Below are 26,164 nucleotides of genomic sequence, written 5' to 3'. Positions count from 1 at the left end.
TGAGCTTGACAGCAAAGCCGCAGCTATCAGGGGCAACTCAGGAGAGCGCTGGTTCCTCACCCAGTCCTTTTTGCATCCAGGTAAGGAAAGTGAATATGAGGGGCTAGAGACTCCACTCAGGGGGTACGACGACATTGCTAAGGCTCAGACTGAAACTTCCACGGAGGAAGCTTGGCGGCTGCACCCAGATGACTTTCACCTGCCCTGCCCCAGGCAGCATGTCGAGGAGCGGGACAGGTCGAGGCAGGCCGCGGGCGGGCAGCGTGCCCGCCACCTTCTGCCGTATCCTGGGAGGGTGGATGCAGAATTATCTTGGCTGTGGGCCACCCTGTTCAGATGCGATCTCTGCTTTCAATCAGAAATAAAGTGAAGCTGGATGTTATAAAATTGCTTCTGACCGCACGTTATCAGTGTCGGGGATGACGCTTGAAGGGAACTGTAAGAACAAATTGGGCCGCTTAGAACAGAAAGCCTAAAGCAGTGGTTCTCGACCTTTGGCGGGTGTCAGCATCATCTAGCACCCAGACACCCAGGCTCCTTGAAGGAGCATAGGCCCAGAGCCTTTGTATTTTTACCAAGTACCCCAGGTGATTTTGCTGGCCACCTAAGTTTGAGACCTGCTAGCCTAAAATATCCTAAAGTGGCTGATACAGGATGGACGTTTATTTCTTTGTCACGTAAAGGACATTTGAGGGTGGTCTGTCAGTGACTGGTAGAAAAACTCTACAGTGACAACAGAAAGCTATAGCCTCTTAAATTTAGACTCACTGTCCTCAGCAAGTACCTTCCTTGCTGGTCTCCTAAATGACTTCCTCAAGCTCGCCTAAATGACTTCTGCAGTTCTAGCTATCGTGCCTGTGTGTTGTGTGTTCAGCAAGCAGAGAGGAGGCTGGGGAGAGGCAAAAGCAGCTCTTACAGTTGAATGAGCTTCCTTTAAGTAGCCTCCCCGGAAGTCCCATCCAGCTCTGATCCCTGCATCCCTCTGGCCAGAGTTGAAACACGCGGCCACATCTAGCTTCAAGGGAGGCTGGAGAAGGTCGTCTTTAGCTGGGCACATCACCGCCCCAAACAAGAGTAGGGTTCTGTTGCCTAGGACAAGGAGATGGAGGTTGGGTGGGCAACCAGCACTCTACTTGTTGAACACCTGATCTGCAGCGGCACTGTGCTAGACGTAATATCTACATCACCCCATCTGATGGGAGCACTGGGTTAGTGTGTGCCCTTGGCTCCCAGCAAGCTTTTAATGACTATACCGGCCCAGGGATTCCAGGGTCAGAGACTGCAGTGGACAGTCCCTCTCCTCGTGCATGCCCGTAAATGCCTATCAGACCCACGTTTTATGGAGGGTGCGTACAACCAGATGTTGGCTAGGCCTCACCCGTATATCCCCTTCTCACTCTGAAGACTGAAAATCAATAGGTCTGGTGAGACTTTGAAGACCTTCAGCGAATAGAACCACCCTCACCTGTCATGGCCGTTCTTTCTCTAACTCAAAGTGTTTTGAGTGGTTTTGATGATTTTATCTGAAATTGGAACCTCCACCACCCACCTTATCTATTCAAATGACTCCTGTAACTGCATGTTTTCCTCACAGTGTCACCAAACAAACAGGCCCCATCCAGGTGTCGGGATGGTGGTAGGGTCAAAGGGCCTGACTTTGGACGAGTGACCCAGGTCAGGTGTCAGGTCTTCCACTGCCTTCGAGTTACTTAACCTTACGGTCGGTTTCCTTGTCTGTGAAATAGGGAGAATCCTTTCCCTGGGCCACGGGCATTGATTTGAGGACTAAATGAGGTCATACTTCTGAGCTGCTTGGCACGTAACAAGTGCTCAAGAAAATGTCAGCTGTAGGAGAGGCTAGCACTGTAAGCTTGGCACACAGTAGGTGGTCCATGAATGTTGGTTTATATTCTCTTCTAATTCTCATAGTTGTTACAAAATAGTTTTTAGTCTGTAGCACTTGATCATAACCATGGCAGGGAAGGCCCATGTCTGAGTATCCTATTTGGTGCTATGACCAGATATAAGGGGTTTTAAAGATACTATCATTTATTTATCCAAAAGTTATGAACAGCAACATTGACTATTTTTATGAAAATAACTGGGCATTGGTCAGTGGAGGTTAAAAAAAGGATGATAACCAATGGAGTAGGGAATTATAATTGGAAGTGAGGGAATGCTTATTAAAAAATCAGCTTATTAAAAAAATTGGAAATATGGAATTAATCACTTAGATGAGATCTAATTAATTAATTAGCAATTAATTGCTTTTTGAGATGATCTTTCCTGCTCTTTGGATTCTCGTTCTGAAGTGTGTCCTGTAGAAATGATCTCAACTGCTGACTCTTCCCAGCCCTCCTTTTGGAGCCAGAGCGGCACATTCATACTTGGGCAGCATCTGGGTACCTTTGGGATTTCTTTCTGCTTCATTTAGGATTCAAGGAATATAGTCACAGTGAGTCTTTCAGTTTATGCCCAAAGTTTCAGAGCAACCGAGGATGCCAACATACAGAAATCAAAAGAACCCAGGACAATGCCAGCTTTTATCTCATCTCATTCAAATCTGGGGGTGTGGACTGCGTTAGGAGGAGGGGCCCATCCTTTTCAACCCCCAAAGCTGGACATGGGACAGTACAGTGCAGTAAGCTGACGACACGGGATATGGGGTTGGCCAGATGTGGCCTTGGCTCTATTCCTGTGTGGCATTGGGCAAATTGCTTGATTATTTTTAGCCTCAGTTTCTTCATCCGCCAAATGGGATCAGGCATTTTGTACTTGCTCTGTACTTGGTTTAACAGTAAAGAGACAAAGAAGGCTCTGTTCTTGTGTACTGACACGCTGTCGGGGGGAGATAGACAGCAAATAAAGACGGTAACTGCAAATAGTGTTAAGTGTTCTGAAGAAAATAAGAACAGGTTAATGAAATAGAGATGAGGGACACTTATTTAGAAGAGGGGGTGACATTTGAGCTGAGAACTAAATGATGAGAAATGCCAGCCCCGCAATGACATGGGCACAGACACTCGCTGGAAGGTGGGTCTAGACTGTGGCATATTTGAGGAACCACGGGAAGGCTGATAAGGCTGGAGAACAGGGGAGACCATTAAAACTAGGAATGTTGGGGAGGGAGATGGGACCAGATAAATGAGGGCTTTGAGGCCGAGGTGAGCAGTTTAGAGTGTAAGCTAGGCGTGTAGGGCCAGTGGGGACTTTGGGCATGGGAGTGCTGGAACTCAGTTCATGATTAGGAGAGGTCTGCCTGGGCTGGACTCTGGAGGAAGGAGGGGGGTGGGGTGAGCGTAAGAGCAGGGGGCTCCCCTGGGGGCTATTGCGGGTGTCCACTTTGGGGGGAGTAGCATTGAGCCAGGGTGGCAGCAGCAACTGGTCAGAGTCAGCCTGTGTTGGAGAGCTGAGGGTGGAGGGGAGAGAAGGAGGGGTGGGTGGGAATCAAAGGTGATTCCTAGGCTGGGGCCCTAGCAACCAGGTCAATACTGGTACCTTTTAGCCATGACTGGGAAAACTGGGCAATGAACAGATTTTATGGAAAAACAGAGAGTTTGGTTGATTATGAGATGCCTCTTAGACAATCCAACCTAGCTCACCATCCAAGCGGGTATATTGAGTAGGCAGTGGGACCCATAAGCTCGGGAGAAAGATGAGGGCTGAGATCATAGAGAACTGTAGCCCGTAGATTGTGTTTAAGGCCATGGGGTGGAGGAGATGACCTGCAGAAAGGTGGATAGAGGCAGAGGGTGGGGAGAGTTAGGCCAGGCCTGGGGACTGGCCAATGGAAAGGTCAGAAAAAGGAGGTAGCACCAGTAAAGGGGTCTGAGGGGGCAAGAATGTGATGTTTGAGGAGGTGAAGTGGAGCCCTGCTTCCTAAGGGGAGGTCCTCAGCTGTGCCAAAGGCTGCTCAGAGCTCCAGGAGGATAACCACAGAGACTGAGGGCAGTGACGTCAGCTTCAGCACGAGGGAGAAGCATGGGCCAGAGCATGGGGGTGGGGAAATAGAGCCAGCCACTGCATGCAGCTTGAAGTTTTGTTCGAAGGAGCAGAGGAATGGAGGGATGTGGGGTTAAGCTGGGATTTGCATTTCTTTTTTAAGGTAGGAGCCATTACAGCTTATTTGTACGCTGATGGTAATGATCCAGCTGGGAAGGGAAATTGATAACTTAGGAGACAGGAGAATTACAGTAGAGAGTATTGGCTTTCTGAGAGGTGCTGTGATCCAGAACATAAGCAGAGGCAACACTGCGCCCAAGGTGACAGGAAGGCAGAGCAGAAAGTACGGCTGCTGGTGGCTGGTAGCTGAGGGTGTTGGTAGATCCATCCAGTAAGATGGATCCCATCTTAGCGCTTGTTTTCTCAGGCAAGTAAGAAGCCAGGTTACCAGCTGAGAGGGTGGGGGGAGACCGTGCTGCAGGCTGAAGAGAGAAGGCGTGACATAGGCCTCTCGGGCAGTGCTGAGTGCTTACTTGAGGCCCCATATTGAAAGTGGACAGCATTTAAATACGTGTTCAGCTCCCTGGTTCTGAGGGCCCTGGAGAACGGCGGTGCCAGTGGGCACTGGTTCGAATTGCCCACCAGATGGCGCCAGTGGGGCATTGCTGAAACCTGTTTTCTGACCGGCTTTGGGGCAGAATTGTGTTCTCTTCGTTTTCCTATCTGTAGACTGTTATTTCTCAAGCTTGAGTAGTAAATAGAGTACTTTTAGGGAAATAAAATTCTCACAGATTCCTGGAGTTTAAATTATAAAACAATTATAAAATATTTCAATTATTTTAATACTCAAGTATTTGCACATTAAAAACAGTGTACGCTCCCTATACTTAATGGATCTTCCATAACTATCAAGTTGAAACAAATTTAGAAAATAGATTTAAAAAGTCAAAAATCCAAATCACCAACCTTTACTAAGCTTTACTAATTTAACGAATGACAATCTTTTGCTGAAAATAAAGAGCTGTGTGCAGTGTGACTCTGGTATGCATTGCTTCTGGTCAAGTTTGGCTCATGTGTCAAGACATGACAATTCTTTCACCCTCTTTCTCTGTTAAAAACCACTGCAGAGTCACAGCATGCTTTCAGGTCATTTTGTCTTCTTGTGGCTGGAAGGCATCATTTTCCCATTGCCCAGCTTTAGCCTGAAGATGATGAAAGTTGTGAGGAGAAGCACCAACTCGGTGTTGGCATAAAGCAGGTGTGGTGCTGAAGTTGGTGACAGGTGGTCAGCTAGATAATCTAGAATATGCACATGTTGGGCTTCCCTGGTGCCACAGTGGTTGAGAGTTCGCGTGCCGATGCAGGGGACACGGGTTCATGCCCTGGTCCGGGAAGATCCCACATGCTGCGGGGTGGCTGGGCCCGTGAACCATGGCCGCTGGGCCTGCGCGTCCGGAGCCTGTGCTCCGCAACGGGAGAGGCCACAGCAGTGAGAGGCCCGCATAAAAAAAAAAAAAAAATCCTAGAATACGCACATGTTAACGCTTCAGATTTTCATGGCAAGAAAAGCATAAACTTGAAAATATTGTGAAACGAACCAAAGACTGAGGATGCCTTTCGCTTTGTTGATATAGATGAAGACTGATATTTTGAGGACTGTACTTTTATTAGAAACCATATATATCAAGTCTAGAAATCATATTCTATTTAATAAAGTTTTGATACACTTTAATAAAATATTAGGCGAAATCGCAGTGGCGGAGCTGGAAGGGACTCACTGGCCTCTTACAGTACATTTGAAGAAGCATTTTTTTTTTAACACTGTGATTTCATGTTTTGAGGCATAAAGAAAAGAGCTCTGGAGAAGCACTTCTGCAGTTCATAGCAGGGTCACCCAGGTGAACGTAACTACAGGAAGCCATCAGAGGAGCCCAGGAGTCTGTCATGACCCCTGTGTCATGATTTATGTGATATTCCGTGGGTCACTAACCGTCACTGTAGGATGGCTCTGTCTCTTTCTGGTTTTACTACCTCAGGAGCTTATCGTGACTATATTTGCTAATTGTTTTCTTCTTTTTTTAAGTTTATGTCTAAGTGTTTTCGTTTTTTTAAATTTAATTTTTATTTTATATTGGAGTAGAGTCGATTTACAATGGTTGTGTCAGGTGCACAGCAAAGTGATTCAGTTATACATATACCTATATCCATTCTTTTTCAGATTCTTTCCCATATATTAATAAAAATAAGATCTTTAACTCCTTAAATGGTGGGATGGGGCACACGCATAACAAAGATTTATGGGCTTTCACCGTCCTTTCCTTTTGCTGCCATGATGTGATGGTCATCTGGGACCAAGGGTCTGAATTCCTGGACCCTGTGTTGCCTGTGTGCCTCCTGCTGTCAGGATCTTCAGCCTGTCATACTTGGCCCAGGCACTGGGAACGCACAAATGACTTTCTTTTGCAAGCAGTCTTCTCACAGTAAGCTACATCCAAACAGGGAAATTCCAAGTGTGCATTAAAGACAGGAAACCCAGTATTTTCTAGCCTCGCACGTAAACCTCAGATCTCCTTCACTTTAAATGCCCCTGGCCATTTCCTCATATTCACCACTTTCAGTGGAAGCCCTAAACATAACGTCCACTTGGGCTGCTGGCTCTTCTTTCTTTGAATTGAGAAAGTTCCACCTTCTCTGAAGCCCCACCTCACCCTTCTCCCTTAACTGCTTTCCTCACCCACCCCAGGCAGAATGGAGTTTTCTCTCTAAGCTTTTGCCTGTTGGAACAACAAGGCTGTTTCTGGCTGGTCCTTGGTATATCCTTAGGTTCAGGCTGAGCTTCTCAAAATGGCATCTGCTCATTTATACTCTATTTTCTTTTCTTTTCTTTTCTTTTCTTTTTTTTTTTGTGGTACGCAGGCCTCTCAGTGTTGTGGCCTCTCCCGTTGTGGAGCACAGGCTCCGGACGCGCAGGCTCAGCGGCCATGGCTCACGGGTCCAGCCGCTTCGCGGCATGTGGGATCTTCCCGGACTGGGGCACGAACCCGCGTCCCCTGCATCGGCAGGCGGACTCTCAACCACTGTGCCACCAGGGAAGCCCTCTATTTGCTTTTCTGACACACTCTGTCTTTCCTTCTTTTTTCTTTTCTTTTTTACTTTAACATCTTCATTGGAGTATAGTTGCTTTACAATGGTGTATTAGTTTCTGCTGTATAACAAAGTGAATCAGCAATATGTATACATATATCTGCATATCCCCTCCCTCTTGTGTCTTTCCTTCTTATTACCTTTCTCTCTGTCCTGAATTCCTGCATCCAGCCTATCTTGCACCATTGTTGAGGTTCATCTTGACCTGTCTCCTGTTCTTGATACCCTAATCACAAATAAAAAATATAGTGGCATAAGACGCACAGGTTGACTTCTGGCCAGAGCAGAAATGGGTTCACTCCACACGTGGAGGGTGGGAGAGCTGCTGCTTTGGGATTTAGCCCTTTGAAGCCGAAAAGCTTCATTTACGGTAGGTCATGAAGCCACACATGTGGTCTGCATCAAAGCCACTGGGCTGTTCAACTTGCTACTGCTGTTGGAAAATCCTAGCAATTAAATGAAGCAAGTATGTGCATGCGGAGAGGGACCCTTTGCTACAGGCAGGGTAGCTGGATGGTTGTGGGCTCAGGATCTGGAGCTGGACTTCCTGGGGTTGAATCCCAGCTTGGACATGTCCTGGGATAATTACCTCATTTCTCTGGGTCTCAGTGTCCTCCTCTGTGAAACGTGGCCAGATAGCCCCTACTCATAGGGTGGCTGTGAGGATTAGATGCATGAGTATCTTAGGGCTTAGAGGAGTGCCTGGCACAGAGCCAGCTCTCAGTGATCGCTGGTGTGGTCATGATGGAGTCCAGCTTCACTCAACATGCTACACAGAGGCAGAGTGAACTGTCAAGATCTTAACAACTTGGCAGTGGTGGATCCTGGTCTAAGAGCTCTGATCTGCTCTGCAGCAGTTCTCAGGGTTCCTGACCTTGGGACCTTTGACATTCTTAAAAAGTATCAACATCAAAGAGCTTTTCTATTTCTGGGTTGTATCTATGATAGGTATTATGTTGGAAATTGAAACATTTAAAATAGTAATTCTATTAACAAATGCTATTTTTGGACTTCCGTGGTGGCGCGGTGGTTAAGAATCCGCCTCCCAACGCAGGGGACAAGGGTTCGAGCCCTGGCCCAGGAAGATCCCACATGCTGCAGAGCAACTAAGCCTATGCGCCACAACTACTGAGCCTGCGCTCTAGGGACCACGAGCCACAACTACTGAAGCCCGCGCGCCTAGAGCCCATGCTCTGCAACAAGAGAAGCCACCACAACAAGAAGCCCACGCACCGCAACGAAGAGTTGCCCCCGCTCGCCGCAACTAGAGAAAGCCCATGCGCAGCAATGAAGACCCAATGCAGCCAAAACTAAATTAACTAATTAATTTTAAAAAATGCCATTTTTAATGAAACATAATTATTTTACAAAACAAAAAACTTAGAATGGCACTCTTATGGTTTCACAAATCTCTTTACTATTTAGCTTGATAAACGACAACTGGATTCTCATATCTGCTGCTGCCTTCTATCTGCTGCAGTGGGTTGTTTTAGTTCAAGTATATGAAGCAAACCCAACCTCTTCCCTCCAGAAAAGGTTCTTGGCCATTTAACAGCTAAGAAAACTGTGGCATGGAGAAGTTATGATCATAGTACCTTCATCACAGGTTTGTGCTGGGAATTGAACAAGACAACGTGAAAGGAGAATGAAAAGTCATAGAAGAATGCCTGGCAAAAATCTGGCCCTGACAAATATTCTCCAGTGTTATGGTGGTTTCACGGGGACAGGCCTAAAAGGAGTAGACGAAGCAGGACCTCAGGAAGAGAGGAAAGAAATGCCTGCAGACGGGCACTGGTGGGACCTGGGATGGGACTTAGAAACTGGCATTGTGAATTCAACAGGAGGGATCACAGAGGGACCCTTACTTCATTTCCAGCGCAGTCAGCTGCTGGACCTAATTCACCTTAATGGCATGGTTCTCAGAGTTATGAATTCAGAGCAAGTAAAATTGTCTCTCTACAGTAGATTGCACGAATGCCCCCGTAGGGTAAATCCACTTCTGTGCAGCAATGATATGTCCAGTACAGTTGTTAATTCTTATAATGTGGGGATTGAATTGTAGAAAGGCAAAGGAAAGATAAAACTATGTACTGTTTGGATTAAGCGTAAATCCACTGCAGGCAATTGCAAAAGCCAAGGTTGGGGGGAAAACATCTCTGACTACTTCTTGCGAAACCCACATAAAATTAGCTTCTTCCTTCAACCTTCCCCATCCCTTCTAAAGAAAGGTGATTTTATTTCCTTCTCAGTCAGTCACACATTGCCACGCTGCATTACCATCTCCAGTTGGGCAGAGGCCCAGGGACAGTCCAGTAGCGGGCCACTTGGTTTCAGTACCCTGCTTTTAGGAGAGTGAGCGGCTCCTGTAAACCATCTAAGGAGGGTCAACAGAACTGGGTTTTAAATGTTCTTGAGATGCACCGACCTCTCTGGATGGTCAGTCTATTTGGTGGGAACAGTCAGAAATGTTTTTTCTAGGGGCTCACCCATTTACCTCTATACATTATATCCATTTTCTCCCCAGAATTTGTCAAAGGAGGTGAACTTCCAGAAGGTTGGGGGATGGATGGGAATATCCTAATTAAATCCATTCTTGGGCCTGCTGGAAAGACTGCTTTGGCAGACATGTCTGTAAAGATATTTAACTCAGGAGGAAAAAGAAGCACCTCTAGATAATAAGGGACGTTTTCTTGGTGGAGTTTCCATGTTTTCCTTTCAGAGTCCCTCACAAAGTCTCAGTTCTCTCTTGCGCTCCTGGAGGTGCTTAAACTAAGCAGATTGGGCCTCCTTTGTGGCCCCCTGTTTCTTCCAAACTATTAGCTAATACATGCAGAATCTTACACGTTGGGGGAAGGGGGGATTTGAATGAAAGGCCTTCTGTGGAAATCGTGTCACTCTGTGGTCGGCTGGAGCTGTTGAGGCTGCCCTGTTGAGTCTGTGTGCCTAGCGCTTGGCTGTCAGCATCAGTTAGCTGCGGTCATCACCTCAGGCCATAACCCTACAATTTAAGGTAGGGGCTCGCACCTCCCTGCCTCCAGGTGTGTAGGACGGCCGTCTCATCTGAGCAGGGTGAGCCATAAGTGATTCTGAGATCCTGTGCTTGGAAAAATGAACCTGGAAGGACAGTGAAATGGGCATTTCAAAGGGAGTGTGCAGAGAGCGTTCCTGAGCCTCTTGGTTTTCAGCTCAGAATGGATTTGAATGACAGCTGTGACTATGCTTTCTTAGGCTTTTCATTTCTGGTCCTAATAATAAGCACAAAATCTCACCAGAAAGTCTAAACAGTACAGAGGCTCCTCCCAAAGGCAAACCTCTCTCTCTCTCTCCCTCTCTCTCTGGGACTTCTAAAAATGACAGGAATATAAGGTTGCTTTACCATTTTTAATTGAGCAGCTTTGTAATTGCAAGTGATTGCACTAGTGGAGCAAGAAATGGTAGTTATCAGATGAGCTCCCTGAATATGTATTTTTTGAGTTGGGGAAAAGGTAGTATTCTTTTATTTTTATTTTTTTACATCTTTATTGGAATATAATTGCTTTACAATGGTGTGTTAGTTTCTGCTTCATAACAAAGTGAATCAGTTATACGTATACATATGTTCCCATATCTCTTCCCTCTTGCGTCTCCCTCCCTCCCACCCTCCCTATCCCACCCCTCCAGGTGGTCACAAAGCACGGAGCTGATCTCCCTGTGCTGTGCGGCTGCTTCCCACTAGCTATCTACCTTACGTTTTGTAGTGTATATATGTCCATGCCACTCTCTCACTTTGTCCCAGCTTACCCTTCCCCCTCCCCATATCCTCAGGTCCATTCTCTAGTAGGTCTGTGTCTTTATTCCCGTCTTACCCCTAGGTTCTTCATAACCATTTTTTTTCTTAGATTTCATATATATGTGTTAGCATACGGTATTTGTTTTTCTCTTTCTGACTTACTTCACTCTGTATGACAGACTCTAGGTCCATCCACCTCACTACAAATAACTCAATTTTGTTTCTTTTTATGGCTGACTAATATTCCATTGTATACATGTGTCACATCTTCTTTATCCATTCATCTATCGATGGACACTTAGGTTGCTTCCATGTCCTGGCTATTGTAAATAGAGCTGCAATGAACATTTTGGTACATGCCTCTTTTTGAATTCTGGTTTTCTCAGGGTATATGCCCAGTAGTGGGATTGCTGGGTCGTATGGTAGTTCTATTTGTAGTTTTTTAAGGAACCTCCATACTGTTCTCCATAGTGGCTGTATCAATTTACATTCCCACCAACAGTGCAAGAGGGTTCCCTTTTCTCCACACCATCGCCAGCATTTACTGTTTGTAGACTTTCTGATGAGGCCATTCTGACTGGTGTGAGGTGATGCCTCATTGTAGTTTTGATTTGCATTTCTCTAATGATTAGTGATGTTGAGCATCCTTTCATGTGTTTGTTGGCAATCTGTATATCTTCTTTGGAGAAAGGTCTGTTTAGGTCTTCTGCCCATTTTTGGATTGGGTTGTTTGTTTCTTTGATATTGAGCTGCATGAAGAGGTAGTATTCTAAAAAGGAATGTGTTCTTTTTTTTTTCTACTCAATTTTTGTTCTTTATTCCTTTTTTTTCCCCTCACCCACTTTGCTTTTATCTACTTTTAAAATCCCTTTCCACACTCTGAAATTTTTCTATTATAATTTATATCCTGCTTATTTATACAAAAATATGTGAGATTGTTTACAGTATTATAACACATAAATCAGGAGAGTGAAGCCAAAAAAAAATTAGAGAGGGAGAGAGCACTGTAGGAGGAACCTGAGTCCAGGGGGTGGGCTCGGGGAGCACTGTAGCAGGAACCACAGTCAAGCACTAAATTTGGATGTAAGCCTTCTAGGGGCAAAAACAGCATGAGGTGTTGAGTTGGAGTTCTTTTCTTTATTGAGGTGTAGTTGATTTACAATATGACATTAGTTTCAGGTGTACAACATAGTTATTTAAAAATTTTCTAGATTATACTCCATTTATTGTTCTTATAAAATATTGGCTGTATTCCCTGTGCTGTGCAATATATCCTTGTAGCTTATTTACTTTATACATAGTAGTTTGTACCTCTTATTCCCCTACCCCTGTCTTGCCCCTCTCCCCTTCCCTCCCCTGCCGTTGATAACCACTAGTTTGTTCTCTATATCCATGAGTGTGTTTCTTTTTTGTTATATTCACTAGTTTGTTTTATCTTTTTAGATTCCACATATAAGTGGTAGCATACAGTATCTGTCTTTCTCTGCCTGAATTGTCTCACTTAGCGTAATGCCCTCCAAGTCCATCCATGTTGTTGCAAGTGGCAAAATTTCATTCTTGTTTGTGGCTGAGTAGTATTCCGTTATATATCTGTATGGAGTTCTTTTTAAAATCAGAAGAGCAGGTGGGTTTTTCTTCGTGTCTGTCACATTTCCTGTGCCAGCAGTCCCCATGTGTTTCTCAAGGATGAGCCTCCACCTAGCTCTCTTGTCACCCACTCCCCACCCCAGAAGCACCATGAGCTCTGCACATGACCCACAGGCAGGATCACAGACAGACCCCAGGGCTTCCAGCTGATGTGAGGAAGTTGAGCCTTTCCGTTTCTTCCTGAAAGTTGAGTTCATTAGAGTTGGTCCAAAGGCTGATAAAGGGCTGGCCTCTGAGTCGGGACTAGTCGCCTTTCATCCTGGAGACTTGACGGTGATCAGGTGAACATCTGGTGGGACGTGGAGTGAAATCATAGGGGGTGCCCTGCTGAGTAACGTCATCACACTGGGGAGGTGAAACACACCTTTCAGGACTGGGAGCCTCCTTCTTGAGAGAGCCTGGCTGAGGGGGTGTGTCTGACCTGCCTGGGTATCTTAAAGTGCTGGCAAGTGAGAAAGGATGTTTGGGTTCCCTGGAGGAATGAGAAAATGTGTTATGTTTCTCCAAACATCTATAGTTTCAATAGGCATGGCTTTGGGAAGAGACAGTTGTCAGGGCTAAATACTTAGAGCAAAAGCAGTAAATAGGAGGCTGTACTGTCCAGTAGGCTAGCCACTAGCCACATGTGACCACTGAGCACTTGAAGTGTGGCCAAGTCCACACTGAGATGTGTGGGAACTGCAGAATACACACCAGATGGCAAACACTGGGGGAAAAAAGACTGTGAACGATCTTAGTAGCAATATTGTAATGGAAAATATCTCAATCCCTACTACTTGATTACATGTTGAAATGATAATATTGAGTATATTGGGTTAAATAAAATGTATTATTAAAGTTAATCTTACCCGTTGCTTTTCACTGCTTAGTGTGGCCACTTGAACATTGAAAATTAGATGTGTGGCTCACATGGTATTTCTATGGGGACAGCTCTGGTCTAAATATCTAAAATTAAAAGTTTTTTTTGTTTTTCTTCCTGAGGAGTGAATTTCCATTGTGTTCTCTAACCCCTGTGTTCTCTCTTTGGTTCTCTTTCAACAGATACGACTCTCCACGTAGCATGTCAAGGACTACATTAATCACCAATTCCTTTACTTTTTTTCCCTCCTACACAATTTCCATTTTCTTTTACACTTGCTCACCCCAGCCATCTGCAGTACACCAGTTTCAGATATTTGAGCTGTGTAGAGTTTCTGTGTACAGATGTGTGCTTGGACTTTTCTCTTCCCAAGAAATCTGAAGGGGGCGATTACAGAAGATCCACTTACTCCTGGGATCTGTTGCTGTGGCCCCGGGCTCGGGGCATTGGGTGGTCCCTGGGTGGTCCTTGGAGACTCCTTCTCTGCAGCCACGTCCCAGCAAATACCATTCCCTGGAAGGGAACAACCAAGTGCCGTGGAGGCAGCAGCTTCTGCTTCGCCGCCGCAACTGTCTGGTTTCCTGTAAAATAAACACATTACTTTATATTTTTAGGGAACACAAAAGTGCTGCTATAGGGCGCAAAATTTTCATTCTGGACGCTTTTCCAATACAAATCACCCCAAAGACGCATTTTGAATATCCTGGTCGCATCTTTGGATCTGTAAAATACACCTTTTAGTATGGCATCCGTTAAAATGCAAAGCAAATTTCTTCGAGGCAGAAAAACAATCTGACAGTAGCAATGTAGAAATTGTTCACTCAGACACATCTGTGTAAATGCGAAAAGTGATAGCATTCACCTCTGAGCTGCTTGCTATTGAACCTGCAGTGACTAGTCTCGGCCAGCCCAGGTAGAACATCATTCCTTCAGAAGTGTTGAAAATGCTGCAAAGTTGGATGAGTGGAAATGCGGCTGCCCCCCTCCTTGCTTCCTCTTCCCTCATCCTACTGGAGCTTGCATCAGGGATGGCCTCTTCCTCTACGGAACCATCTTGAGCCTGGTGGGGGTATTGCTGACGAAATCCAGGATCATTCCAGCAGTTGAAAAAGGAAGCCCTAGGGGGAAAGCAATTGACATATCTTTGTGCCTGTGAATAAGTTGCCATGAATAATGTGTTACATTAACCCATCCTTGCCCACCACTTAGTTGAGTTCTCTCCTTGGCATCAAATAGATAGGTTTCCTCTTAGGCAGAATTAGAAGAAATCGGTGTGGACGGATTTTTTACATTCGGCTACTGTTTTATTCAAATACATGAATCTAGAGCTGAATCAACTCTTATTTCCAGTTGTGCATATTAAAATGATCGGATTCCAAGTAGTAAAGTTTCAGGGAAACTGACAAGGATTCAATTAAGTTAGTCTTGTGTGCTGCTACTTGTTTTGATAAATTTGAGGGTTAACTACTTGTTTTGATAAGTTTGAGGGTTAAGTCAGTGATAACCAAACCAGTCTCAGTGAAAGCACCCATCCTATGGTTGTGTCAGCCCAGGATGAGTGAGCTGGTACTGTCCCTGCTGCTGTCACCACTGGAATGAAATTTTGCCAGAAGAGACGTTGCGCTTTCTCATTGCTGGTGGGTGAAAGATAGTTCAAGTGTGTGTGTGTGTGTGTGTGTGTGTCTGTCTGTGTGTGTCTGTGCGTTTGTGTGTCTGTGGATAAAGCACTAAAGACTGAATTGACTTCTAGACTTTTCTTGTATAAAATTTCCCTAACCAAGCAAAGCTGCTTTGACTTAATTTATTTGTTAAATGTTGCACTTTGTTTATGTGTGGGTTTTTTTGGGGGGGGGGCAGCTAGTAAGTAGAGAGAAGAGGACGAATTCTACTGACGTATTTATTTAGTAAAAATGACAATTTTGCATTCATTTACGTTTTAAAAATTCTGTCTGATTTTTTTTACATTGTTGCTAATGCTCGCCCAACATAACTGCTCCAATGCTATTTGCCGTCTGACAGAAGGATCCTTGTAGGGCAGGCTTTGCAAACCTTATCAGGTAATAACATATGCCATAGATGATAACCTTGCTGTTGAGATGTTTGCCTCTTATATTAGAAGTTAAAACCGGCCTTTGAGAGGATCGCCAAATAATAAATTGTCATACCACTGCTGTCTGTTATGCAACTGTGTAATAACTCCATAGTTGGAAATTGAACAAAGGTTAGGCATTCTTTCCTTCAGGCTCTCTTGTTAACAGATTATTTTAGATTTTTTCCGAAGTAAGTTTTCCCTGGGCACCCCTTTTCTAATTCTAAAGAAGTGTTTGGCCCTTTCATGTTTCAAAAAGAAACATTCGCTTGTAGTTCCATATTTCTTGATCTCTATAAGGGACTCACAAAATTCAGTTTCCTTTTATTCACAGAGAAAGTTGGCTTTGATGTCTCTTAAAGATAATTCTGCTAGCTGCTGATCAGCCAGTCAGTTCACCTAGCTTCAGTCTTTATAGGACCTCTAAACTAATTTTCCTACACTGTGACTGAAAGGTAGGCAGATCGTGGGAATGGATTATACGGTATATTCAAATGGATCTCTAATATTACTTTGTCTAATGAGGTAATATCAGGACCACATATTCTGTAGGCCTCTTTTGTTAAAAGCCACATTTATGCAGTTTTCACTTTTTTAGGCTATTGTTCCTTTACATTTGTACTCCAGGCGTAAAAACCACACTTGTGAATGGCTGAGCCTATGATTATACTTCCGGTTGTATGCTGCTTTTTGCTAGTGTGTGTGTGCTTGTGTGTGTGTTTCTCCTCTCTGAATCATTTTATATTTCGTGCTACTTCTTGAAAGTTTACTCTTTGATGCTAAAAGGGAATAACCAGATGATTTCTAAAAATAATGTCTCCCTGCAGGATGGTGGCTTGTTAAATTAGAGGAATGCTGTTTGCTATATCAACATGTATGGTCAGAGGCTAAAATATATTAACGCCAAGTGTGTTTTGGTCAATAACTGGAGAATTCTGTTTAAATGCATCATCTCTTCCAACGTTTTACAGTTTGCCATGTGGAATGGCAGGTAGTAGGGAGAAAAATAAGTGTGGATTAAGACTTTTAAAGGAAATAGTTTCATATGATTAAGAAAATTAGAATTCGTAGAAATACTGGGATAAGTGAAGAAATAAAAACGTCTGTCTAGAATGTAGCACCTAGAGAGTTTTTGGAAGCCCTACCTTCACATGAGGGCGTGATATTCCTATCCAAAGCCAGACTAAGCCATCAGCAGGACGCATGGGGGGATTATTACCTCTCCTTTCCTAGAGGAATAACCGAAAGCAAATAAAAATTCTTAACACTCCCCTCTTTGAAGTGTATTTTTTAAGCAAGGTGGAAAACATTTAGACTCTGGCTTTATGACACATTAGGGAAGTTGTTTGTTGGCAGGGGGCAGGAGGCGGGGGACCCGGAGGATTTCACTTATAGATTGTCTCACCCGCATATTGTGAGCAAGCTAAAGGAACCATCCCACTCTAAAATGCCTTCATTGAACAATAACAGTTTATAGACTTTTTAGAAAGTATTGAATAAGGGTCAGGGAACAGCCGAAGGCAGTACCGCTCCGTGAAGTCTGCTTACACATTTACTAATTGTCCATCAGTTTAAAATACTTTTCACCATGTGCAGATATAAGGGGGATAGGGCACTCTGTAGAATTATACATGTCTAGTTTGTAAAGTATGTCGTGTGTACTGCAGATGTATGTTCTCTGGGCTTTGTGTATCTGTACAGTAGCTTTCATTAAAACAAAATTGTGGACTAACTTGTTTTGGTGGTGTGAGGGGGAGAAGGGCCGTTTATATCAAGTAACGATGCTGTAATATAGTACATGTAACAGAAGATCTGGAGTAACCCTTCCCTGGCCCGTGGAAAATTTTGGTGATCTTCTAGGTTCTGAAATGAAGATGTATGGATATTCTGGCGGACTGCATGTTGTATAATTTGAAAAATACTAAAAGTGGAAAATAAAATTGAATTAAACTTTGGCTGGTCTGTTTTTTCTTAGAGTCATGTTAAAGGCACTCTCCTTGAAGGCCTCAATGCCATTGTGAGGACGGGCCTTTTTCTGGCCTTGAAGGAGTTCATTTCAGTGAGCAGCTGCTTGAATTCAAAGCCTGAGCAAGGTCAACCGTGACCTTTCTGTCTTTTACTTTGCTCGAATATCTGTATTTAAATTTTTCCTTCATTGAGGACCCAAGAAAACCTGACATTTGTTCCTTCAGCACTGAAAAGACAGCCGCCTATGTCAATAAGTGTCTTAACTTTTTAAAAAGTAGGATCGAGTTAAGGTGCAATAGACCAGTGTATTAGCTGAATTTCTGAATTTCTTCTTGTCCAAGAAAGGCACTTATTCTAATAATATGTTTTAGCTCATTGGCCTTCTCCAACTAATGCCTTGGACCTCTGCGTATATTGAAAGGTTATTGGCATCTTTTGAGAAGTGTTGGGGTGTTTGTATTCCTGTTTAACTTACTGATTATTGCTATTAACGTACAGGTCTGAGATCTTGTGAGAGGATGCCAGAGTGTGAAGCCGTTGGAGAATAACAGATGGCGGGACACGGGATTACTTTTATCTGCTCTCTTAGCAAGGAGACTTCCCTGCCTCAGGTCACTGAAATCCTGTGGCCACGCACGGCCTTGTGTATGTAAAACACCCTCATTCTGGTTCTTGGTTTGGTTAATGTTGCATGGGAGCCAGACAGGAGACTGCCGGCATCAATTAAAAGTGGAAAGATGGATGCCGAATAAAGATTTTATAAGTGGAGTTGAGGACACTGCAAATCATGTGCTTTTATGATGTCTTATCCATCTCCTCAAATTTGTTATTCTCCAAAGAACTTGGAAGAGGCAGTTACCAAATATCAGATTGTTAAAGGTGACTTAGGTAGTAAAACTTCAAACATCGTGGGTGAATATTTAGGCTGAAGCCTGTTTATTTAAGACGGGAAAGCAGTCTTTTGAAAGGACCTGATGACAAAGCACATTTCAGTATCACTGAGAAGTGACCCTGTAGGTTCCAGGAGAAGCAGCTCTGCAGTGCAGTAGGTCTGCACTAGCACCCACTGTTCCCCGGGTTCCTGTGAGCCTTTCCCGAGGTTTCCTGTTCTATTGAGCTCTGAACGGTGCTCGGGCTACGCCTTGGAAGTACTACAGAGCTAGAGCAACTGTGGTAGAATGTGGAATGGAAGCTATAATCTGCCGAGGCAATTACCGGTGATGTGTGTATTTGCAGGTTTAATTCTAGCATTTGTGACAGGTTATATCTTGTGATTTGTCTCATGTACATGATAAATTGAACAGGAGTGGGAGGGATCTCTCGGGTGACACATCAGATGAAAATATGTGGGCTCACTTGACAAATGCATCCTGAGCCATGGGATTTTTACTTTCCCTTTGGCGTTTGGTGGTTCTTCAGCCAATCTGCAGAGAAAACACCGATTTCTGTGTGGTTAGCTGGGCTCAGAATAAAAGACTTGCAGGTAATCCCTGGGGATCTTTCCACTTGTGATGCACCATGGATGCAAAGGCTGGACTCCTCCACCTGCTTTGCTTCCCCAGCGCTGAAGGAGGTTCTGTTTGGAGCCCCTCTCTCTGGGACCCTTCAGACCCTCGCTCCTCCACGTGACCAGACTGCAAATCATTCTCCTACGGTAGCTTTTCAAAAAATTCACCTGAAAAGATACTTTACTCCTTCAGAATGTATACCCAAAATGAGAGAAATTGGCAAACTTGCTCCCGATGACGTGTACCAGCACCAGAACCTCGTAACGCTTGGAAAGCTGCAGTAGGCAGTGCATTAAGGTGAGAGACTATCCTGGCGGTGTGCCAGACACTGTATTACGTGCTTTACATGTATTAGTCCATCTAATCCTCCTAATAACTCCATGAGGTAGGCACCATTATCTCCACTTTAGCAGGGAGTAAACGGGCACAGAGAGGTTAGTTAACTTGCCCAAGGTCTCACAGCTGGGAGGAGAAGCCAAGATTGAAACCCGGGAAGACTGGTCCTAAGGTGTGTGCTCTCCACAGCTAGTAACACTGCTGCTCAGAACAGTGCTGCGTGTGTGTGTGTGTGTGTGTGTGTGTAGTGATAACCAGCAAGCAGCCTCAAAAATCCTTTTGTAAAGAATTCATACAAAGTGTTCTTCCTTTGCAACTTTTCTGTGTTTTCTCCTTTCATAGGAATCCGAGACCTTGTTTTTTGAATTACTTTAAGCAATCAAAAGCATCTAGGGAAGAATCATCGAAATAATAAGAGATGCCTCACAGCGGGGGGGCCTGACAACATACAACTGCAGGGCTTCTGGAGGAAGGCTGCCTGCAGGAGCGCAGTGCTTAGAATCTTTTTCGTACATAGTGGACACTTAGAAAGTGCAGCAGTCACTTGTGTCACGGGTTTCAAACTGTGTGTAGTAAGAATTTCACTTATCCATGTTGACGTTTTTTTCTCTTTAGGACACTAATTTTCTCTGCTTGCATTTTAAAATGTATAACCTATATTCCTCAGTTTCTCAAGCTAAAAATAAAGCAGGGTTTTCTTGTCCCAGCTGAGCCGGCTCTAAGGGAGAGTCTGAGGGGGCACTGGGTGGGTTCCCTTATCCCACCCAGATCTGTGTGAGGCCTCGGAGAAGACTCTCAGGGAGCTGTGCTGATAATAGCTGCCCCGTACCTAACCTCCAGCTCTGTCATAATGATTAATAGGATCTCACTTTAGTGCTTTAAGTTTTAGAAAAAGTAAACATGCCAATCATACCACACATGCATGTGCACGTCCAACTACAGAAAGGGGCAGGAACAGCACAAGTGGGGTTCGCCCTGAGCCCCCCACTTTACTGCAGACTCCCATTACCTGTGCTTCACCTGTCTGAGGATGCTTCTGATGGGCTACTGCAGGGTTGGGAGGGACAGGCTGGTAGTAGGTGTGTCTAGGTCATGGGATGCTAATTCCTTCAGCTAGTGGCAACCTGGCTGCCTGCAAGCCAGACCCCAACCAGCAGCCCAGGCGTCCTTGCTGCCCTGCAATGCCCCCTTCTGGGACATGTACACAGCGGCAAGATACCCCTGGAGCACTGGCCATCAAGCAGTGATGCTACTCAGTCATCCTAAATGGAAAGAATGATGGACTTGGGACCTGGATCTGACTCTTCTTACTTCCCATGGACCACCTGTGGGATGTGGTCAAGTTGTTTGACTGTGTAGCATCTCAATGACCTCATCTCCATACCTGAATTACGGAGATTTGTAGCCCACTGTCCTCCACTCTTTGGTTTGCTGTTAGGATCAGATGAGAAATTGTGTGCAAGCATCTTATAAAAGTGCTACTCAAATGTAAGGGATTGTTAGGTTGAAAAATGAAATTCAACGGACTAAATCTTAAAGATTTTATTTGGCTTTATTCAGTGATTCATGAATTGGGCAGCATCCAATCTAGCAGCTAGAAAGAAGCTCCGAGGAGCTGTACAAAATGAAAGACTTGTATAGGCAGGAACAAAGAGGCAAAAAGCAGGTTGGTTATCGCAAGGTCAGTTTCGTTTAGGGAATGTCAGGGGTCTGTAAGGCAGATGACCTAACCAGCGCCTATCAGGCGATTTCCTATTGCCTGGTTTAAGATTCCATTTCTGGGAGAGCCGAACCTGTAATTCAGTCTCGTCTTGGTTTGGTGACATGGGGCTTAGCATAAGTGACTCCATTTGGGGCCTGTTGCCTTGTTTTTTTTGGTTTTTGTTTTTTGCGGTACGCGGGCCTCTCACTGTTGTGGCCTCTCCCGTTGCGGAGCACAGGCTCCGGACGCGCAGGCACAGCGGCCATGGCTCACGGGCCCAGCCGCTCCGCGGCATGTGGGATCTCCCCGGACCGGGGCACGAACCCGTGTCCCCTGCATCGGCAGGCGGACTCTCAACCACTTCGCCACCAGGGAAGCCCTGTTGCCTTGTTTTTAATAGTTATTATCAAATACTTCCCAGGAGCAGGTGTTTTTGCCTTGGACCCCAGCTATACCTTCACTTAGCATCACAGATACTTAGAGTAAGAGAGAAGGCTGTGAGGAGACCCCAGGAGTCATCTAATTCTACCAGTGAAATGGAATTTCACTGGACCTCTCCATTTAGGGTCCTCCCTCTTCCCACTGCTCCACCCTCTTCTTTGGGGGAAAGTCTGCTCTTAGGCTGTTTCATGGGGAGAGAAAATGCTCTCCCTCCTGAGAACTGCAGTGAGCAGTGTTTAGGGCTAGTTTCCACCTCTGTGCCTGGTGGCTGTTCATACTGAGGGCTCCCGCAAATGCTCCCCACTCAATGCCCTGACGCTAGTCATGAATCAAGTCTATTCAGATTCCCAATAATTACAGCTACTGCTGAGAGCCTACAGCCCAGCAGCATCTTTGTAGGAGCTTAACAAGTTCCCCAAAGTGAGCTCAGGGATGCTCAAGGAGTCATTTAGCCAAGCCGGAACACAAAAGCACACTCAGCATCTGGAAACAAGCTGTCTGCTCCCTCTGCTAGAAAGTGCCTGGGATCCGAAAGCTCCCCTCCTGCCACCACGTGCACTATAGGCAGGAACTGACTGCACAGTGCAGGCCAGGTCTGCTCTCTGTGTGTGGCCTGCTGCTTATAAACAGGAGAGGGCTGTGGCCAAGGCCTCTGCTTTATACCCACCTCCTTGCAGACCTTACACCCAGGAGAAAACCAAAATCCCCAGAGTTCAAGTAACTTGTCCGAGGTCACGTGGTTTGTTTGGGCTCTAGAGCTCCGATTCCTTTCTATTTCAGTCCTCTGCATGCCAATGCAGGGGACACGGGTTTGAGCCCTGGTCCGCGAAGATCCCACATGCTGCGGAGCACCTAACCCTGTGAGCCACAACTACTGAGGCTGTGTGCCACGACTACTGAAGCCCATGTGCCTACAGCCCATGCTCCTCAACGAGAGAAGCCACTGCAACGAGAAGCCTGCGCACCGCAATGAAAGAGCAGCCCCTGCTCGTCACAACTAGAGAAAGCCTGTGCGCAGCAACAAAGACCCAACGCAGCCAAAAATAAATAAATAAATAAATTTATGTAAAAAAAAAAAGTTTCTGCCATTCCCAATTTTCCCTGTGAGCTGTTGTAAATGAAGTGCCTTTTTAAAAAATTGAAGTATAGTTGATTTCCAGTGTAGTGCCCATCTCTGCTGTACAGCAAAGTGACTCAGTTATACACATATATACATTCTTTTTTTATATTCCTTTCCATTATGGTTTATCACAGGATACTGAATATAGTTGCCCCGTGCTATACATTAGGACCTTGTTGTTAGTGCCTTTTAAAGTGGATTACACTTCACTATATTGGGCCAAAAAGTTGGGCTGTTCTTGGAAGAAATACAGATCCACCACTAATAGAGTGGAAGAGAAGCCTATGAAGGACGTTGGGACACATTTGGCTCTACCCAGAGAGGTTACATGACTCCCCTCACCTCACACTTGGAGAGCCCGAGCCCAAAGCACCTCACTCTACTCAGGGTTCACTCTGCTGCACCAACCGCTGGCCCGCAAAGACGAAGCTAGTCACAACCACTCTGATGGCAGCAGACGCCTCTTTGACATGAGGTCAAGCCTGGCTTGAGGTCAGTTGTGTGGAAATGTTTTGGCACAGTCATTTGTTGTGTTTGTACTATGTACGAGGACCCTGGTGATCAAGAGTGGACTTCAGCAGTGCTTCCCTGGTAGCGCAGTGGTTGAGGGTCCATCTGCCGATGCAGAGGACACGGGTTCGTGCCCCGGTCCGGGAAGATCCCACATGCCGCGGAGAGGCTGGGCCCGTGAGCCATGGCCGCTGAGCCTGCGTGTCCGGAGCCTGTGCTCCGCAACGGGAGAGGCCACAACAGTGAGAGGCCCGTGTACCGCAAAAAAAAAAAAAAAAGAAAGAAAAAAAGAGTGAACTTCAGCAGCTTCTGGACCAGAGTTCCAGTAGCTCCCACTCTTCCCTGGGTTACCTGAGTGCCTCGCACGAGTTACCTAACCTGTGTGAAGCACTTGGCACCATGCCTGGCTCACGGTGATAGCCTGTCCTGCATGTGCATTATGGAATCTCTTCACCAGCGATGGATGAGGTGCTGCTCTTATTCTCCCCAGAGGCAGATGTGGTGAGGTGTGGACAGGTGAAGTGAGTTGTCCAACATCACAGAGCTAGGAAGTGGTGGAGCTGCTCCAGAGCCATGTTCTTTTCGGGTTTTTCTTCATTTTTATTTTCATTTTTTTGGCCACGCTGTGAGGCATTTGGGATCTTAGTTACCCGACCAGGGATCGAACCCGTGTCCCCTGCGTTGGGAGCATGGAGTCTTAACCACTCGACTGCCAGGGAAGTCCACAGAGCCCACGATCTTAACCAGGAAGCTAAACTCTCCCAGGGTCACACAGCTGCTGAGGAGCATAGAGAGACCGAGCTGAGATCCTGCTTTACTCCTAGACCAGAGCTTATTCCCAGGCCTAAGCAATGTACAGGAGCAGCTGACATCTCCATGTGTTGCACTCAGAGCCTGCTGCAAAAATGTGAGCATTCATCAAGATTCCCACAAAGATTTGAGCACCTGCTTTGTACTCAGCTTTGATTTTTGAGCTGGGGAGAGGTGGTAAACAAGATAAAGTCTTCATTTTCTTAGACGCAGATTATAAACCAGTGACCAACACTTTCTAAAATGATGCAGTACCTTTAAGTGCTATGAAGAAAACAGAACAGGCTGCTGTGATACTACATGGCTTGGGTGGTCAGGGAAGGCCTCTGTGAATGATTGAAGGAGGCAGGCTTGCAAAGATCTGGAGAGAGTTCCAAGCAGAAGGAACAGTAAGTGCCAAAGTCCTGAGGCAGATTTTGCTTGGTGTGTTCACGATACTAGAACTCTGATTTTACACACAGAATTTTCTCCACACGGGTATTTCAGTTCCTCATTGACTTAGCAAATTAAAAAGATGATAAATATGTTTGTGTTGCCTTCGAAAGTAAGAGTAAATTTGGAATAACCAAGAGCTTCTTCCTGGATTTACAAATATAGCAACAAAGGCCTTTGGGCATTTTTGTAGCCAACAACTTTGTAAGCAGACCCATGCATTTGTAGTCCATACTTCTGTGCTCTGAAAACAAGCCAAAGAGGGCAAGCCCATCCCTGGCTGATGTGTTTTAGACAGCCAAGCAAATTCACACTGATCCACAGTCCTCGTGAGGGTAAAAGATAATACTGAGGGATAAATACGGAAAAGCTGATTTGCTGCCCATCCTCAGGGTCAAGCACAGGGCTGAGGGGGCCATCTGCATCTTTTTATACTCTTCTTCTCAGGGAAATGGTACTGCTACAGCATGGCACCTTGGGAATTTTTCCTGCTTGCCTTGGGAGAGGTTTGCTCAACTCACTTTGGGAAGGTTATTTCAACGTTCTGCTGCATCAGGACTTTGTGAGCGGTGAACACCAAAACCCCAAAGACACACATGCATCCTTGGCTGCCCTTGGTAAGCACGGAGAGAATCTCACCAGTCAAAAAGGGAATATCCTGGATTTTGCCTGATAATTCTTGGGTTGACATTTTTGGGCATCCCTGAAACAACCACTCTTGCTGCAGCTGCTGCCTGGGCTGTTCTCGCTTCAGACTCAGTACTTGCCATGATCTGCCTAGAAAGAAGTGTTTCCCACTGTGGGCCTCACACAGTGAAATGGCATCAGACCGAAGTCCTCTGTTTCAGGGTCTAATTAGCCTGTAGCTTTAGGAAGTGGAACAAAACATCTACATTTTTGTAGGATGTCACTTGAAAGTGTTAGCTGAATAGCCTCAGCTGTTCAAATAGTAGAGCTAGATACGGTGGGGTATGTGGAGGGGGATGGGCCGGGCTGAGGGGCGTGGGTACTGGAGGGAGGTATCCGTAGTCCTGGCAAGAACGGTCCAGGCTCCTTTGGGATTTAAAGGGCTAACCCAGAGGTAGCTGCGCATTTTATTTTCTTCTTGAAAGAAGCCTGTTTTGTTTGCTAAGTGCTCCTTGTGTGAAGCTGCGTTGTGGAGAGAGAAACATTTCTTTCCCTTGGTTCAGGTGGGGTGAGGGCTTCACTTGGAAGGGAGGCTCCGTGGCAGGTGCGGGCTGGAAGGTGATTCCAAGTGAACCGATCCCTAGGCCTGTTACCTCGCCTGAGAAATGAGAAGTTTGGATGAGATCGGTTTCCTAGGCTCGCCCGTCAGTGATTTGCACCTCAAGTGCTTATTCCCAAACCACTCCGCTCTCCAGAATCGGAATTCTCGGGAGCAGTGATCTGCGTGTTGGGCAGGCATCCGGTGATCTTCATTCTGAAGGATGTTTGGCCTGTGTGATCTCTCACAAGTCTGTCAGCTCTAAAACTGTTGGCTAAGTCTGGAAGGCAGTGATTCCTAACTAGTCTTGAGACCCAAGGCTTTTTGCAAATCTAAGGACAGCTGTGGATGCTCTCTTCAGGAAAAAAATGTCTGTAGGCAGAATGCGGAATCCAGTTTCAAGGTTTGTGATCCTTGATGAAGAATTCCTACTCTAAAGTCAACTCTAAAGAGAACCTAAGCACCTGGAATCGTGGATAGCACAAAGTAACTGCTCACTAAAGGTAGGTTATTCTTTTTATGTCTCCCACCTTTTTCCTATGATATACTAGTATTATCTTCATTTTTTAGATGAGGAAACTGGGGCATAGAGAGATTAACATACCCTGTAAGTGGGGAATGGATTTTAACCTAAATGATCTGATTCCAGAACCAGTGAACTT

At 45.4% G+C, this 26,164-nt stretch overlaps 1 protein-coding gene across 2 annotated transcripts in view; it reads left to right on the top strand.

The window, feature by feature from the left end:
* Positions 1–17,405, top strand: part of KIF5C (kinesin family member 5C) — a 167,541-nt gene extending 150,136 nt beyond the window's left edge. The window contains exon 26 of one of the 2 annotated variants that reach the window (XM_067741992.1): positions 13,544–17,405. The gene's annotated coding sequence lies outside the window, so the exon portion shown is untranslated. Of the gene's footprint in view, positions 1–80; positions 390–13,543 lie in introns of those variants that run through there. The other variant, XM_067741993.1, reaches the window with a different exon arrangement.
* Positions 17,406–26,164: the final 8,759 nt, after the last annotated feature.

This window comes from Pseudorca crassidens, chromosome 6, assembly GCF_039906515.1.
Source record: "Pseudorca crassidens isolate mPseCra1 chromosome 6, mPseCra1.hap1, whole genome shotgun sequence".
Taxonomy (NCBI): Eukaryota; Metazoa; Chordata; class Mammalia; order Artiodactyla; family Delphinidae; genus Pseudorca; species Pseudorca crassidens.
The sequence above is the reverse complement of the archived record's forward strand: the minus strand, read 5'-3'. Positions and strand labels throughout refer to the sequence as shown.